We start from the raw sequence: 19225 nt of genomic DNA on the forward strand, positions 1-19225 counted from the left end.
TGTCTTACAAGATGTTAAAAACGCGATCGCAACGACTATGTAACTATCACTAGTCGGTCTTGGTTCTACAGGTACTCACAAGTATTGCTAACGATATCCATGTTATAAACTATACAAACTTTATAAATCGAGGTATTGCATTACCTCCAAATGAAGTGGTACCACAGTGTCTTAGAAAGAGACACGTAACTGTCTTGCAAGATGTTAAAAACGCGATCGCAACGACTATGTAACTATCACTAGTCGGTCTTGGTTCTACAGGTACTCACAAGTATTGCTAACGATATCCATGTTATAAACTATACAAACTTTATAAATCGAGGTATTGCATTACCTCCAAATGAAGTGGTTTTTCCACACAAATACTGCGACACTGAATATAGACGGTGGTCACCGGAGTGTATATCAACCGACCGAAAGAGCGGTTACACGCCACCGACGGTGTAATGTCGTAATAAAATCACCGAATTTAGAAAGTGATTCAGCTAAAGAACATGGTATGAAGCCTGTATTCGCAACTCCCTCACTCTGCCGCTAGATATTTCTCCAGTATTTGTAAAGCATTCTGTCTCGATGCCACTTGAGAGGTTCTGCGATATATCCACTGGATTTAGGCGATGGTTGACTGAGAATTATCACATACAGTCGACAGTGTGCTGATTGAGGTCGTAAGAAATGTACACTAGCTTTTCAGATCTCTAGTGTGATGCTTTACTGTAGAAACGCTGTCTGCGATTTGGAATCAAGACTTTCCATAAAGGATTTTTTCGTTGACCAGTGTTGTAGGCAGTTTATGCAGTAAGTGCTAATTGTTCTTTTCTTATTTATTTGCTAATTATTAAATACACTTTTTGTTCACAATATGGACTTCGCAACTTCTGTTTGCACGATCATCAATACTACAATAAGACGAATGTTCTGTCACTGACTGTGAGACCTTTGATGTCGAAAGAAAACGATTTTCAATTCAGTTCTGTAATAGAAGATAAGAGAAAAAAGAGGAAGCTACCATTTCAGGGAAACAGACCATAGGTGTTATGTACATTGGACAGTGAAATGCATTTTATCTGCACATTTAACATACAACTGTAAAGAAAATCGTCTTGCTGAAGGTCGAGTCGCGTAAACATATACTTTCAATTTTTACACCAGATTTGCCTAAAATTTAGTTTATTTTGTATAAAAAAGGCTATGAGAAGAGTCTGAGTAGTGTTGCCAAATAAAAGTTGTTATTAATAGAGCATTAATAGTTCGAAAGAGAGGAAAACTTCTGTAACGAATATACTTCTAGATAATAGCAGAAAGATTTTGTATTTTGTGTTGAGAATCAGTACAGAAAGCTGGAATTTTGTTGACCCATAACTCGATGGAAGGTGAAGATTTAGAGGCCACAAAATGTAAAATTATGTATCTCCTTACTTCAGCTTTCTTAACAACACAGTGCAACAAATTTGAACTTTGTGTCTTGCCACGAGATGAAACTATATGTTCTTCACTAAATCACTTACGCTGACTGCGAAAATGAAATCAGAAATGTTACATTACGTAGAAATTTCTCTGGAAAAGATAATCCACATATACCACTTTCGAGAAACTTGGAAACGACTCAGTAACAATACAGGAGGTATATGTAGTTAATTAAATACAGATCATGTAAAAGAATTATTGCTTGTATTATAAATCGCAATATAAAATGAAAACAGTACGAGAAAGTTGAATAAAGCTTGAAATATACTTACAAATTAGAAACTTTGCCTGGAAACTTTCCGTTTGTGGGTAGATGGTGAAATTTCTTGTAGGAGTGTCCAGCAGTAATCCACCAAAAGGTGTGGCGAACAACTTTCCTTATAGCATCTTTCCATGGCAGCGATATCTTGGTGAAATCACTCACCATGTTCGTCACTCCAAGATTAGGTGGGAAGAAATCCAAATGGGAATTAAGGAAATGTAATTTCAGAGACATGTTGTGCCCAAGCAAGTGTTTCATCAGTTCCCTTTAATTCCCAGATATAACGTTTCCAAGAAATTGTAGCATACATCTTCAAAAGTAAGCCAAGATGACTTCTCAGTATCTGTCAGCAACTGTTCAAAGGTAATATCTGTCATCAAGTCACGGATATGAGGTCCAACGAAAGTTCCTTCTTTAATTTTTGCAATACTAATAGCAGGAAATTTAGATAGTAAAAACTGAAAACCCTGGTCATCTTTGCCCATTATTTCACAAAATTCTTCATAAAGCTCGGTTTCAGACGGAGTGGTGGTAACAGCACACTGTCTTTGTCAACAAGGGATTCATGGGACACACTTTTTTCACCAGGACTGAAAATTTATCTGAAAGGCCACTGTTTGAGTACATAATGGTCTTTCTTAGCTCCACTATTCCAGTGAGGTAAGAAACAGCAATACTTTGTGTAACCAGTCCGCATTCACAGAAGAAGTCTCAGAATTTTGAGATCACCACAGAATTTCCATTTGTGATTCGGGAAACCAGTATACTTTACGAGCAGCGTCATGTTCTCGTTGGTTTCCTTTAACTGAACGGAAATGGCCACTGGAGCCGTAAGTTTCTTTTCCGTTATATAAGAGAGCAGCTCTTAGACTGTTCTTTGAGGAATCTATAAATAAGCACCATTCTTGCGGACTGTGAATCATACCAATTTTTGTAAGCAGCCCGTTCATGTCGTCGCAACATAACAAACACTGTCGTTGAGAAAAAGAGGAAAGACCAAGCTGTCGTTTACGGAATGTAATACTAGTGTTTGGTTGTAACAGGTTCTTTTCTTAAAGACGAGATCCAAGTAATTCTGTTTGCCTCTTTGACAGATTTATAACGCTTACAAGGTCGTTCAGCTCTGCCTGCGACAACAGCTGCGGTCGTAGCGGTGCTGCAGATGGCCTGTCCTCAAGATCTTCATGATCTCTTGGTTTGTCACTACCATCGTGTTTTATCTTCCTGTGTCCAATACGTTGATGGTTTTGGAACTGGCAGAGAATTAGAATGCGGAACTTGGCGAACTACAGATTCCCAAATTTGGGTAAGAAACTGTGTGTTTTGATTTACCTCAGATTCCGTTTAATTTAGTTAAACAAAAGTAGCAATCTGTAATGTTGTGCGGAAAATGGCACAGATGGGCTGGTTCCATGCAACCAGTCTCTTAAACAGCGGGAGCAACAGTTCTGTGGTGCCCAACACTTACCCTCATCTACCTTTGATTCAAAATACAGGGTGATTCAAAAAGAATACCACAACTTTAGGAATTTAAAACTCTGCAACGACAAAAGGCAGAGCTAAGCACTATCTGTCGGCGAATTAAGGGAGCTATAAAGTTTCATTTAGTTGTACATTTGTTCGCTTGAGGCACTGTTGACTAGGCGTCAGCGTCAGTTGATGCTAAGATGGCGACCGCTCAACAGAAAGCTTTTTGTGTTATTGAGTACGGCAGAAGTGAATCGACGACAGTTGTTCAGCGTGCATTTCGAGCGAAGTATGGTGTTAAACCTCCTGATAGGTGGTGTATTAAACGTTGGTATAAACAGTTTACAGAGAATGGGTGTTTGTGCAAAGGGAAAAGTTCTGGACGGCCGAGAACGAGTGATGAAAATGTAGCACGCAGAGAGCTGCAAATTCCACAATCAACTGTATGGAGAGTCCTACGAAAAAGGTTAGTTATGAAACCTTATCGTCTGAAATTGGCTCAAGCACTGTCTGCAGCTGATAAGATTAAAAGAATCGATTTCTGTGATTTTATCCTTGCTCAAATGGAAACAGATGAATCTTTCGTTTCAAAGATTGTGTTTAGTGATGAAGCAACTTTCCACACTAACGGGAAAGTCAACCGTCACAATGTCTGTATATGGGGCACTGAGAATCCGCGGGAAACAACTCAGTATGAACGTGACTCGCCTAAAGTGAACGTTTTATGTGCCATTTCAGCCAATAAAGTTTTTGGTCCCTTTTTCTTCGAAGGTGCTACTGTAACTGGACTACAGTATCTGGAGATGTTAGAGAATTGGCTGTTCCCTCAGCTCGAACAAGAAGCACAACAATTCATATTTCAGCAGGATGGAGCGCCACCACATCGGCACTTATCTGTCCGTAACTACCTGAACGTCAACTACCCGAGGCGATGGATCGGCCGCCAGGCAGGCCGTGACAGAGCACTTCATCACTGGCCTCCAAGAAGCCCTGATCTTACCCCCTGCGATTTTTTCTTATGGGGGTATGTTAAGGATATGGTGTTTCGGCCACCTCTCCCAGCAACCATTGATGATTTGAAACGAGAAATAACAGCAGCTATCCAAACTGTTACGCCTGATATGCTACAGAGAGTGTGGAACGAGTTGGAGTATCGGGTTGATATTGCTCGTGTGTCTGGAGGGGGCCATATTGAACATCTCTGAACTTGTTTTGAGTGAAAAAAACCTTTTTAAATACTCTTCGTAATGATGTATAACAGAAGGTTATATTATGTTTCTTTCATTAAATACACATTTTTAAAGTTGCGGTATTCTTTTTGAATCACCCTGTACAACTAATGTGCCTTTGACAATCGGTGAATTCGTATGTCTTTGAGACTTACTCGCAAACTCGCCACACACATAACGGAAAAGATTTAGTGAATTAACACACTTCCTAGACATTTCTGAGCATAAGAAAAACTTGAACACGCTCAAACAATATTCTTCAAGCTAGCGGATGTACAAACGTCAAGAATCGATATTGTGTGATCTCATAGTGAGATAGTCGACTGGTAGATACTCTGAAACTTCGTGGCAGCTTAAAACTGTGTGCTGGACCGAGACTCGAACTCGAGACCTTTGCCTTTCGCGGGCAAGTGCTCTACCATCTGATCTACCCAAGCACGACTCACGCCCCGTCCTCACAGCTTTACTTCTGCCAGTACCTGAGTTCGAGTCTCGGTCCGGCACACAGTTTTAATCTGCCAGGAAGTTTCATATCAGCACACACTCTGGTGCAGAGTGAAAATCTCATTCTGTTGGATACTCTATTTACGGATGCAACTGCAACTTCCCTTTGCCTACCCCAAGTGGCTAACTCCCCCTCCATTCTCTACTTCCATAATGCCCGAATGAAAAGGCACCACGCATTCATATAATATGATAGGCCCAGCCGGCCAACGGATCCACCACCTTCAGTAAGGATGTACAAATACGTCCGTCACCCTGTGGGAATCTCAGAGAGCGAACATGGAGAAAATGGGCGGGGACTGTGGATAGTTGGTGCTCGATGGAAATGTAGATCGGCCGTGAGGCGTGTCGAGGCAGTCCGCGCTGTTGCAACAACCCTGTGTCCCGGACGGCGCAGTCGTTAACACACCTGTCTCCTAAGCAGGAGATCCCGTGTTCAAATCCTGGTCCGGCACACATTTTCTCTCGTCGCCGCTGATTCCGCGTAATGCCCCCATGCAGCTGACAGCAGTGATCCCCCCCCCCCCCTTTCCTTTAAGTTCTTCCCCTCTCTACCCTCAATTTACATATAATGAATAACACAGCCAAGCGCAGATAAAATTGCGTTTCGAGAAGAAAGTTTAGGTGATAGCGAACAGTGTTTTTCACCATTGTCATCAGGGCCCTGAACTATGTAACAAACACATATTTTTGTTTTGGAGGAAATTAAACTGTCGCACTATGTAGTCAACGCTTTCTGATGTATTCTGCTTCGTGCCTAAGCACGTTGACTGCCGTGTAGCCGCCAGCTGCCTCACCAGGCGACTCTGCTGCGCCCCCGGTGGCCTCGTGAAGTCACTTCAGTATCTGAATTGGATTTAGGTACAATCACAAAGCGTAAACTTCTGTTTTGTGTAAAAGAGGGTGAGATGGAGGAAGGCGTATATCACTTGCAATAATAGCATTTATTTATGTATTTATTTTTTGAGGAATCGTCGTACCGAACATGTATTGAGGTGACAAAAGTCATGGGATTCCTCCTAGCATCTGTAGGAACTCCTTTTGCCCGGCGTAGTGCAGCATCTCGACGTAGCATGGACTCAACAAGTCACTGGAAGCCCCTGCATAAATATTGAGCTATGCTCCCTCTACAGCCGTTCATAATTGTGAAAATGTTGGTGATGCAGGATTTTGCATACGAACTGACATTCGGGCGATCTGGGTGGCCAAACCACTCGCTCGAATTGTCCAGAGTGCTCTTCAAAGCAATCGTGCACAACTGCGTCCCGGTGACTTGGCGCATTGTCATCCATAAAAATTCCATCATTGTTTGGGAACAAGAAGTACACGAATGACTGCAAATGGTCTCCAAGTAGCCAAACATAACCATTTCCAGTTAATGCTCGGTTCATTTTGACCGAAAGATCCAGTCAACTCCATGGAAACACGGCCACACCATTATGGATCTAGCACCAGCTTTCACAGTGCCTTGTTGACAACTTGGGTCCATGGTCCATGTAAACACAGTCCACACCATTATGGATCCACCATCAGCTTGCACAGTGCCTTGTTGACAACTAGGGGTCCATGGTTTCGTGGGCTCTGCGCCACACTTGAAACCTATCATCAGCTCTTACCAACTGAAATCGGGACTCACGTGACGAGGCCACGGTTTTCTAGTAGTCTAAGTGTAACCGAAATGGCCGCGAGCCAAGAAAAAGCGCTGCTGGCGATGTTGTGCTGTTAGCGAAGACATTTTCGTCGGTCATCTGCTGCCATAGCCCATTAACGCCAAATTTCACCGCACTGTCCTAACGGGTAAGTTCGTCGTACGTCCCACATGGATTTCTGCGGTTATTTCACGCATGTTAGCGTCCATAATCATGTAGGAAAGATTTTCACATGACTCCCGTGAGCACAAATGACAGCTCCGCCAATGCACTGCCTGTTTACACCTTGTGTACGCCGTACTTCCCCCATCTGTATACACTGAGTTCAAAAAGTAGTCGTCTAGTTGCAATTTTTTTTAACTAAGTCTATGCCTCGTGAAAGGGAACATAAAATGTGAACATCCAGTCATACGCAACGAACCTTGGTAAGTCATTTTTATTGATGGACAAGGAAATAAATACATCCATAGCGATAGCAAATTTGACAAAATGGAGAATTTATTCAAGGGCTACTTCAAAAAGTATTCGTCCACTCATTTTTGTAATTGCAATCTGAAAATATGATTTCAATTAATATTTAGTGGGGTTTCACTTTGCAGTTTTATTGCTTGTAGTCGTCTGGGCATCGACTTGAACAAGTTTGCCGTCAGACAGGCTGGAATTTTGTTCCATTCGTCTTGAAGTGCTTCTTTTAGGTCTCTCTTGTTAAAAATGTGTCTTCTCCTGTTGCTATCTTCCAGTACTTTCCAAAGTTGATCAATAGTATTAATGTCTGGGCTCTGAAGAGGGGTGTTAAGCTGTACAGGAGCCACAGCCTTGTACACAGAGCCGTACGCTCTGGGTCGTAATCTTGTTGAAAAATGTAATTTCCTTGCAGACCTAATTTTTCGGCGCGAGGACTCAAGATTGTCCTTTAAAATGTTGATATACATATGGTGATCCATAGTACCTTCTATGAAATGAAATTTTCCAACACCTGCAGCACTCATACAGCCCCACACAATCAAGAAGCCACCACTGTGTTTAGAAGTTGGCACAAGATTGCGTCGCAACATCTCGGCATTCTTCTTACGCCACACCATTCATCTGCCATCCGACCCAAATAAATTATTTACACTCATCAGAAAATATTACTCTATTCCGAAGTCTTCCTTTTTGAATCTATGTTCCATCGCAAAATGCAGACGTTTCTTTCGATTCTGTTCACTGACCCAAAATTTCTTGCGCGCTGCCCGGCCGCGATACCCATACGTTTTAAAGATATTTCTGATTGTATTGGCACAAACCTTCTTTCGCCTGGACTCTAACTCCCCAGCCAACTTAGGAGCGCTGGTTTTAGGTTTCTTCTTCATTTCCCTCACGATAAATCTCACGTCTGCATCAATCAAAGTGTGAGGGCGTCCGGTACGTGGTTGGTTTCTTAATTATTTTGTTGCGCAAAATCGACCTATTATCTTCTGAACCGTCGATCTAGCTCTACTAACTACTTTAGAAGTCTCGTAAGAAGATTTACGCTCATTATCTAAGCACATAATAAGTTTCCTTTCGATCAGCGTCGTGTCACTACCCTTACGGTCCATGGCGCTAATTGCACTGTATCGGCGCCATTCAGAACCAGAACAAGCGATAGAGTGGAGCCGCGCACAGTTGACTCTAGTGTGTGCCGTGGGTCAGCGTTATACACTCATGCTCTTAAATTAAGGATAATTGCAGAATGTGGCACCCCACAGCGTGGTACTACACAAAATTGGCGCTAATAGTATAGGCACATAGAGAACACACACAACACAGATCTGTAAGGCCACGGTATTGGTGATAAGTTGAGAAAGCCGTCCCGAAACATATGTGCTACAAAACACCACTGTTTCCTGCGCATGCACCCCGACATCAATATGGGATATGATCACCATGCACACGTACACAGGCCGTACAGCATGTTAGCATACTCTGGATCAGGTGATCGAGCTGCTGCTGGGGTATAGTCTCCCATTCTTGCACCAGTGCCTGTCGGAGCTCCTGAAGTGTCCTTGGGGTTTGAAGACGTGCAGCGATACGTCGACCGAGAGCATCCCAGACGTGCTCGATGGGGTTTATGTCTGGAGAACAGACAGGCCACTCCATTCGCCTGATATCTTCTGTTTCAAGGCACTCCTCCACGATGGCAGCTCGCTGGAGCCGTGCATTATCATCCATCAGGATGACGGTGGGACCCACTGCACCCCTGAAAAGGCGGACATGCTGGTGCAAAATGACGTCCCGGTACACCTCACCTGTTACAGTTCCTCTGTCAAAGACATGCAGGGGTGTACGTGCACCAATCATAATCCCACCCCACACCATCAAACTATGACCTCCATACAGGTCCCTTTCAAGGACATTAAGGGGTTGGAATCTGGTTCCTGGTTCACGCCAGATGAAAAGCCGGCGAGAATCACTCTTCAGGCTATACCTGGACTCATTTGTGAACATAACCTGGGACCACTGTTCCAATGACCATGTACTGTGTTCTTGACACCAGGCTTTACAGGCTCTCCTGTGACCAGGGGTCAGTGGAACGCACCTTGCAGGTCTCCGAGTGAATAAGCCATGTCTGTTCAGTCGTCTGTACATTGTGTGTCTGGAGACAACTGTTCCAGTGGCTGTGGTAAGGTCCCGAGCAAGGCTGCCTGCAGTACTCCGTGGCCGTTTGCGGGCAATGATGTTGAGATATCGGTCTTCTTGTGGGTTTGTACACTGTGGACGTCCCGTACTGTAGCGCCAGGACACATTTCCTGTCTGCTGGAATCGTTGCCATAATCTTGAAATCACACTTTGTGGCACACGGAGGGCCCGTGCTACGACTTGCTGTGTTTGACCATCCTCCAGTCGCCCTAGAATTGTACCCCTCATAACGTCAACAATGTGTGTTCTTTGAACCATTTTCAACACACAGTCACCATTAACACGTCTGAAAACTCTGCACACCTACTCGCTGCACCGTACTCTGACACATACCTCTGCGTATGTAGACTGCTGCCAGCACCACTGGGAGACGACCGGAGGTCAAATGCACCGCATGGTCATACCATGAGCTAGACGAATACTTTTTTCACTCACTATGTACAGATTCATATCCCATCACTTTTGTCACCTCAGTGTATATGAATGTCAGAATGTTCCAGTGATTTCTGTATAAGATAGAGACTCGAAACTTCATACGTTTTACGAATTAAATTCCGACAAAACAGCAAAGAAACGCCGTTTTCCAAAGCTTATACACAGCAACTTTGGAAAGATCTATAGGAGGGCGAGGTATTTGGTAATCAATGAAAAAAAATATTTCCATAGTTCGATAGCTTTCGGGATACGACGTCGTAAATTTAAATCTTTTTGGCGCACAGGAAACTTGCGCCTGTATAAGTAAGGATTAACATAACTCTAGCCCTAATTACAAATTAGGTAGAGCTTTCTGACATTCTTAGAGAGGTCATAGAGATCCATGCCATACGAGAATTTAAGATAAAAGTGCACTGATGGCAAAAGTAAAGTCGCGTGGCACGATTGGCTGGGAGACCGCGAAAGGCAGGGTCACCTGTCTAACAGGAAAGGTGTTTCCTATTCTTAGCGCACACAGGCACCTTTCTTTCGTATAGTGTGTTAAGTGTATCTGGCAAGTATAGATGACTGTAGTGCGAGAGTGTGAAGTGTCATGTTTACATAGCCTACTCCTTTCGAAGAGCATCAAAGAGGCCGCCGAGCTTAACGTCCCCATCTGGGAGGATCACCACCGTTGCAGGCCCTCACTTCATCAGACACTGAAGACAGGTTTGAACCTTAATCCAGGACGTTGCCTCAAAGTCTGGTGATCAGGAATTTTATTGAGGAAATTTAGTTTTTTTTCTGTCTCAGTTGCAGGAATATATGATTTTTGATGCAGTGGTTACCGATTTCAGGCTGAGACGACCACTCTCAAGCCACACACCTAAAAATTACAAAGTACACGTCATACAACAATGTTTACATATAGTATGCATGTCTATATTACAGGTATTATATACAGGGTTATTACAAATGATGGATGCGATTTCACAGCTCTACAATAACTTTATTATTTGAGATATTTTCACAATGCTTTGCACACACATACAAAAACTCAAAAAGTTTTTTTAGGCATTCACAAATGTTCGATATGTGCCCCTTTAGTGATTTGGCAGACATCAAGCCGATAATCAGAATGGCGCAGCATGTCCCCATCAATGAGTTCGAAAGCATCGTTGATGCGAGCTCGCAGTTCTGGCACGTTTCTTGGTAGAGGAGGTTTAAACACTGAATCTTTCACATAACCCCACAGAAAGAAATCGCATGGGGTTAATTCGGGAGAGCGTGGAGGCCATGATATGAATTGCTGATCATGATCTCCACCACGACCGATCCATCGGTTTTCCAATCTCCTGTTTAAGAAATGCCGAACATCATGATGGAAGTGCGGTGGAGTACCATCCTGTTGAAAGATGAAGTCGGTGCTGTCGGTCTCCAGTTGTGGCATGAGCCAATTTTCTAGCATGTCCAGATACACGTGTCCTGTAACGTTTTTTTCGCAGAAGAAAAAGGGGCCGTAAACTTTAAACCGTGAGATTGCACAAAACACGTTAACTTTTGGTGAATTGTGAATTTGCTGCACGAATGCGTGAGGATTCTCTACCGCCCAGATTCGCACATTGTGTCTGTTCACTTCACCATTAAGAAAAAATGTTGCTTCATCACTGAAAACAAGTTTCGCACTGAACGCATCCTCTTCCATGAGCTGTTGCAACCGCGCCGAAAATTCAAAGCGTTTGACTTTGTCATCGGGTGTCAGGGCTTGTAGCAATTGTAAATGGTAAGGCTTCTGCTTTAGCCTTTTCCGTAAGATTTTCCAAACCGTCGGCTGTGGTACGTTTAGCTCCCTGCTTGCTTTATTCGTCGACTTCCGCGGCTACGCGTGAAACTTGCCCGCACGCGTTCAACCGTTTCTTCGCTCACTGCAGGCCGACCCGTTGATTTCCCCTTACAGAAGCTTTAAACTGCGCATACCATCGCCGAATGGAGTTAGCAGTTGGTGGATCTTTGTTGAACTTCGTCCTGAAGTGTCGTTGCACTGTTATGACTGACTGATGTGAGTGCATTTCAAGCACGACATACGCTTTCTCGGCTCCTGTCGCCATTTTGTCTCACTGCGCTCTCGAGCACTGTGGCGGCAGAAACCTGAAGTGCGGCTTCACCGGAACAAAACTTTATGAGTTTTTCTACGTATCTGTAGTGTGTCGTGACCATATGTCAATGAATGGAGCTACAGTGAATTTATGAAATCGCTTCAATCATTTGTAATAGCCCTGTACATACCTTGTTATTAACTGTAACTACTCATATAATGGCAATGGCAAACCACCTCAGCTAGGACCTTGCCTAGTCGGCGGTGCGGGTCTCCTACATCGTCCCCTACGCTCCTCGGAGTATGGGACCTCATCATCATCATCACCTCTAGCCGGCCGCTGTGGCCGAGCGGTTCTAGGCGCTACAGTCTGGAACCGAGTGACCGCTACGGTCGCAGGTTCGAATCCTGCCTTGGGCATGGGTGTGTGTGATGTCCTTAGGTTGGTTAGGTTTAATTAGTTCTAAGTTCTAGGGGACAGATGACCTCAGAAGTTAAGTCCCATAGTGCTCAGAGCCATTTGAACCACGAATAGCATCTGTAGAGAAAATAAGACTATGGGCAACAACTACTCTCATTGATAAGTTAGCCTGTGTGCCTACTCTTGCACCCGAATGACACAACCAGATCTGATAAATATTACATTCGGTAGTCAACAGGACCACCTTAGGAGGTTTCGTCCTCATAAATAAGCGTATGTGCATATGACTGCTTATTATTATTCTATGGTGCTGCCGCACCCATTGTCATTTATTGATAACTTTTTGAAAAAGTAGAAAAATATCAAATGTTAGCAATTTTGTTTTAAAAAATAACGTAGCGCCCAAAGAAAAATATCAATTTTGCATTACAGGAAATTTTAACAATTTTGTTTTACAGAATAACATAGCATCCAAATGAACCAGGCGCACAGTTTGACTTTCTGTACAGAAGTTATTCGAGCCCTTTTGCACCATATTGTATGATTAGTTACAGTTAATAACAAGGTTTATAACCATAGAAGTAGAGACCGGATTATATGTATTTCCATGTTGAATATGCATTTGAATATTTGGCTCCTTTTCACCGATTATTGCATATTGTAACTAAAAACTAGGGACGATGCATATTTTCGCTCTATGTTCACAATATTTTAAAAATTTTGACGGATGGTCTCTATCTCGATCTAGTTTTGATGTCTCGCGGATTGATCGCGACCTACAACTGCGTGCAATCGCTAACAGAGAGGTCACTGCCTAGTGAAATAATTACAGAAAAGGAACATACAGACAGAGTCAATACTCCTAAGCCCGAGCCCCCAGTTAATCCCCTCCGCTGTCATACCGTACGCGTCGGCAACAATTATAAATTAAACTACGCAAGCATTTAGTCAAACGTCTATTGTTTCGGTCTAACTTTATGTTTACTTGTACACAGTTGAACATGTTTACGCCGTGTAGTGTGTACGGTGTTGAGTGCCATGTCTCTCGAAAAAAGAAGCATCGTTTCGTGGATAGCTGACAAACCTGGGACATTTATACATGACGGAATTGTTTTATACTGTATTGTCGAGCTTGCGAGAAAAACATTTCGCGCAAAAAAAAGGGTTTCAAACAGACCAGCATGTCAAGACAAGTCTTCATATCGTAGGAATGCAGAAGGAACAACAACTTCTGACAATAGCAAGTTGCAGTAAGAGGGATTTGTCCAAAGGTAACCAAAAAAGTCGGAATAATATGGATCAATGTGAAGCATTGATTGCAAGCAATATTCTTCTTCACAAACTTACAAACCCTATCCTCAAGGGCTTTCTGCGCAAATATTGCATAAATCAATTTACGGAAATGTTCTGGAAGAAATAAGCACTGAGCTCAAGGACAGCATTTCTGGATTTCAGTTGACGAAACTACAGACACTTGTGACTCTTACATTGCAAATTTAATGGTTGATGCTTTAAAAGAAGAGCCTTCTTCTTTCCATTCTACGATCGCCAGATTTGTGTTTGAGATTATTAGAAAAATATTTCCAGAATCTTCTGCAGATGAAATGGCGTTTGTGTTTATTCAGAGGCTCCTCCCTATATGATCAAAGCAGGAAACGCCCTCCGAGTATTTTACTCCAATATGATTTATGTGACGTGCTCTGCTCAAGTAGTACAACGCCTTGCTAAATAAGTACGTTTCACGTTTGTGAATCTGTGAATCTAAATAAACTGATTTCCTCCACAAAGAAAGTGTTTCTAAAGGCTCCTGATACTAGAAAAATGTAAAATAAATTGTAAATGATGCTTTGGTCCAATAGTGTTAATTATGTGTTCATAATTGTATGTTTTGTTTTTAATAAAATATTACGGAGTTTCTGAGCGGTGGCTTTGCGTGCGATGTATCTCGAAGTTTGTCCTGTACATATCGACTGTTTCGCTGCGACTCACTTGCATTGCATCCGCTTGTTAACGCAAAGAAGGAACAATTGTTGAAACACGGTATGCGTCCCCATTTTACAAATTTTTAGAACATAATCCCAGAAAGGCCCCTTCCTAACCTCTCCCAGAAACTATTCAAAAAATGATATCAGCGTTCTAAATGTACCGATTTTTCGCGTGGCCGGCTCTCTTCCTCTTAAATGATAAGCACAGGTTCGACTCTGAGATATAACGCACACAGTAACTACCATGTTTTTTTATTATTTTATCTTGCACATTTCGACGCTTTTCATGGATTTTTTAACATTTTTCATGCATACTTGCATACATAAGTTAAGGTTTTTATGATATAATCCGGCCTCCACGTATAAGTAACCGTAAATTGAATACGCATACTCTATGTACACATTGTTGTACGATTTATACTTTGTAATTTTCAGCTTGTGGTTTGAGAAATGGGAGTGTCAGCCCGAAATCTTGAACCACAACAGCAAACATTGTATATTCAAGCAACTGAAATGGGCGAAATAAGAAAATAAACTATTAAATTTCCTCTTTACTGAACTGTTGCGGACCTACCATCCTGAGGCCGTATGCCCCGAATGAGCAGCAATCTTATGCCACCACCCCTTCTCTCCTTTACGGAAAGGCAAAGGGAAAGTTGCCAACAGCATGTAACGTATCTGGGGGCTACCCTCCTAGTACCAGCCCGGTGTTGTTTAACTTCGAGGGTCTGACGTCAACCGATCTTTTCAACGAGGCAAGGCCGTTGGCCGCACTTACGGTGCCCGCAACTGTTCCGTTGCAAGCTGCTGTAGGTAAAGATTCGCGCGATTAATAAAGGGAAGTGAACACGACGAATCGTGAGTCAGATGTGGGAATCCAATCACATTGCTCGTTCGTAATTTCCTATGCTTCTTAAATAAAGCTAGCTGATATTTTGCTCAAGCTGAGTTATTAGATCATACCCTAGCCGGAACCTGGGAAATCGCGATTTGCACCGAAAAAATAGCCAAATATTTGTGACAACCAGGTTTATAAGACCGAGCGATTCTTAAAGGCTATCGTATACTGTTACGCAGTTGCCTACCACCAATTACAGCGAAAAGCCCGCAACAGAAGAGCCGTGAACACCTGACAACTATAGCTGAGTTTTAGATTTTTTTCGACATTTTAGTAGGAGACTTTCTACCGCCGCGGAGAGAGGAGTGTCGTAGCGTCAGCTAGCGGACAGAACTTACAGCGACTACGTCGCAAGTTCGGACCTTAAAACGCTACCTGCCAGCTCATTTAAATCAGACTTCAAACTGCAGTAGTGCTTAAAACGCTTAAGTGACACGTTGTTTCATATCTCGAACCAAACTGGTGCAGTATACGGATGGAGCGATCGATGTAAGACAAGAAGTAGTATTGAGATCCACAATTAGGCTACATATCGCTGCATACTTGATTCTCCCACGGCTTTCGTAATCTCGGTATAATGCCAGACAAGTCGTTCGGCCGTAGATAATTAGGGCTGCAGTTTCATTAAAGAAACGAACCCATTTTTGGTCCGATGGTAAATCAATGCTGTGAATTCACTGCACAATTTGTCACCGTTTACTTTTGTACGATGGTCATTTACAATATATATGACTATTAAAAGTCACTCATCTTTCATGCTCAGGACAGGGACCACTTATTTAAGGAGTTTAGGCGCTCTGATAAAACGTTAGCAGCATGTTTACTAAATTTCTCCTGTTCTGATTCTTTCAGTCTCTTCAAATTTTACATTTACATTAAAACGAAAAAACACAATCTTTCAACATGGATTCATGGTTTTTCAAAAATTCTAAAATGTCGAGTCTGTAAGTTGCGTTTTCCGTTTTTCAAGGTAAAATAGTTATGTATTAACTGCAAATAAAAAAAAGGGAATTGACCATTCATCTTCTTCGTCCACGCCTTCCACGAAAGTTCATATTAAAGAGTTGGTCTCTTTACCTCTTTAGCTTCAACTATATTACTATTTAAAAAATTAAAATTTTGAAAAACTGAATAATGTTTTCCAAAGTTCACTGCTGTATTGTCTTCACCGACACTTGATATATTAGAGACTTGTACACTGTCTTCATCTAAAATAAACTTAAGTTTTCCCAAAATAGCATCAGCTGTTTCATTACTATCGTCATAGAAGCTTAATAATTTCTCTTTCACCCCAGTTCACCCAGGAAAATATTTTATCGAGACAGGAAAGCACTTAACAGCATATTACCTCAATTGAACGTATCTGTCGAAACAGAGAAAATGTGCTATTTTTTAATTAATTTACTACGAGTTCCACTGAATGCCAAGCCAACAGATTTTGCACTAGCATCTCACACCTTCTGCAGTAAAGCCCACATGAAGTTTTGCACTTCGAGTCTCTGAAAATTGTGTTTCCTACCTTAATGCCACACACAGTGATTCACAAAAGTACCGTCCAGTATCCTTGACATTGACGTGTTGTAGAATCTTAGACTATATTCTGAGATCAAACATAATGAGGTAACTTGAACAGAATGACCTCCTCAATACCAACCAGCACGGATTTCGAAAACATCGATCATGTGTAACCCAACCCGCACTCTTCTCACAAGACACACTGAAAGCTTTCGACAAGGGAACCAGGCAGATACAGTATTCCTTGATTTCCGAAAAGCATTTGACTCAGTACCGCACCTTCGCTTATTGTAAAAATACGGTCATGTGGGGATCAAGCGAAATTTGTGATTTGATTGAGGACTTTTTGGCAGGAAGGACACAACATGTTATCTTGGATAGAGAGTCATCGTCAAATGTGGAAGTAACGTCGGGTGCAGATGGTGCAGTACTACCTAAAAGAAGCTTCATAAATATTAAGTTAGATAAGACATCAACGTGGTGCAGAGATAGGCAACCTGCTCCAAATGTTCAAAAATGTAAAATTTTGCACTTCACAAAACGAAAAAAACCTCGTATACTATGACTATAATATCAAATTCCTGTGAAATGGAATGATCACATAGATTCAGTCGTGGGAAAAGCAGGCAGTAGACGCGGTTTATTGATAGAATACTGGGGAACTGCAATCAGTCTACAAAGGAGATTGCTTGCATATGACTCGTACGACCGGTTGCAGAATATTGCTCAAGTGTGTGCGACCCGTACCGAGATATTGAACGTATACAGAGAAGGGCAGCATGAATGGTCACAGGTTTGTTCAATCCGTGGGAGAGTGTCACAGAGATACTGGGTCTAGTTTAGCAGGGGATGCAACCCGTCGGCTTTGACCAATGACGTCAGAATTAGCCAGAGAGAATGTATTACAAAGATGAAAGGGGTGAGAAGAATGTTCAGAAACAAAGGAATGCAAGAGAGATAAACTGTACTTCACATATATAAGAGGCAGTGGTATTTTCACGTTAACGATATCGCGTGTTTGTATCTTAGTATTTCTCCGCAAAATACAATGGAAAGAAATGAATGAAATATATTACTAGCAAAGAACACATCACGTTACATGTATGTCAGTTGTATCTCGAAACTCTTTCGAACTGTATTGCTTAAGTGCAGTACGGGATACAAGTTCAGAGTACGTCGATTTCTTAGTTTCAACTAGCATTGCTGTCCTGTTGTTCACTTGAACTATGTATCCCCTGCTTCACTAAACCGTAAATGAAACACCGGATACAAATTAAAAGCTCATTCGAAGTGTGTTGCTGAAGTACAGTACGGAATAGGAGTTTGTCGTAAGTCGATTTCTTCGTTTTCACTAGCATTACTGTCCTGTTCTTCACTTGAACGATGTATCCTTCGCTTCAGAAACCCTAAGTGGAACACGGGATACAAATTGTAGATGTGTTGTTTATTTCGTCTACGCTATTACTAACAGTCTTTTCTTACGTACATATCAGTACTACTGATGACAGAAGGACCTACGTATGTAATATATGTCTACCAGACTTCCGTTGACCTCTATATATGTACACTGGTAACGAAAAGGTGGAAATAGACGTGAGTTACATTTGCAACCTGTACCTCAATTGAACTACACGGAGACAAGAAGACGACACATGTACAATTTGTATCCCGTACTTCACTATGGGGTACAGTTCTCTTGTTGCCTTGGACGCTAATAGTATCCCATTCGTTACTTGAGCTATATAGCTATACGCAACATTTGTATCTTGCTCGCCAATTGACATATAGTCAGTGTAAAGGCGAAGTGAAGGACGGGATACAAATTTTAGTTGTGTCGTCTGTGTTAAGGCGAAGTGAAGGACGGGATACAAGTTGTAGTTGTGTCAGGGGTTTCGCCTGCAAAATAACAAGTACACATTCGAAAATGTCGTACTGATACTAGTGCTGGGAAACGAAAGAAGATCGACAGCTGAGAAATTTCTATTACGTACTTCACAACACGAAATTACACCTATTGGTGGAATAAAACAGTGAAATATGTCAAAATAGTGAAATACAGTGAGAGGAGCTAATGGGAAAGTGAACTTATAACACGGAAATATCGAGGAATAACCGAAGCTCGCCTACACAGACAGTAACGAAAATTACATACCCACAAACAGACAAATCCATTCCTATAAACGAAAATAAGACACTAAAAATTGTTCTACAATAACAAACTAATACTCCAAATTACCTCAATATCATTACGAATAATTATTTTAATGTACGATGATAGCGCTTAGCCGGAACACAGAACTGCTTTATTATCTATGCCTCGAAGTGAAGACATTACTGTCTATGACTAATGTATGACGTCATTGGTCAAAGCCGACGGGTTGTATCCCCTGCTTCACTAGACCCGAGATACTGAAGGAACTGAACTGGAAGACTCTTGAAAATAGGCGTAAACTATCCCGAGAAAGTCTATAGTTTCAAAAACCAGCTTTAAATGATTACTCTAGGAACGTATTACAGACCACTAAGTATCGCTCACATAGGGACTGAGAGGATAAGATTAGAATAATTACTGCACAATCATTCATCCCGCGCTCCATAAGTGAATGGAACAGGAAGAAACCCTACTAACTTGTATAGTGGGGCATACCCTCTGCCATA

The sequence above is a fragment of the Schistocerca serialis genome, chromosome 4 (assembly GCF_023864345.2).
Source record: "Schistocerca serialis cubense isolate TAMUIC-IGC-003099 chromosome 4, iqSchSeri2.2, whole genome shotgun sequence".
Lineage (NCBI taxonomy): Eukaryota > Metazoa > Arthropoda > Insecta > Orthoptera > Acrididae > Schistocerca > Schistocerca serialis.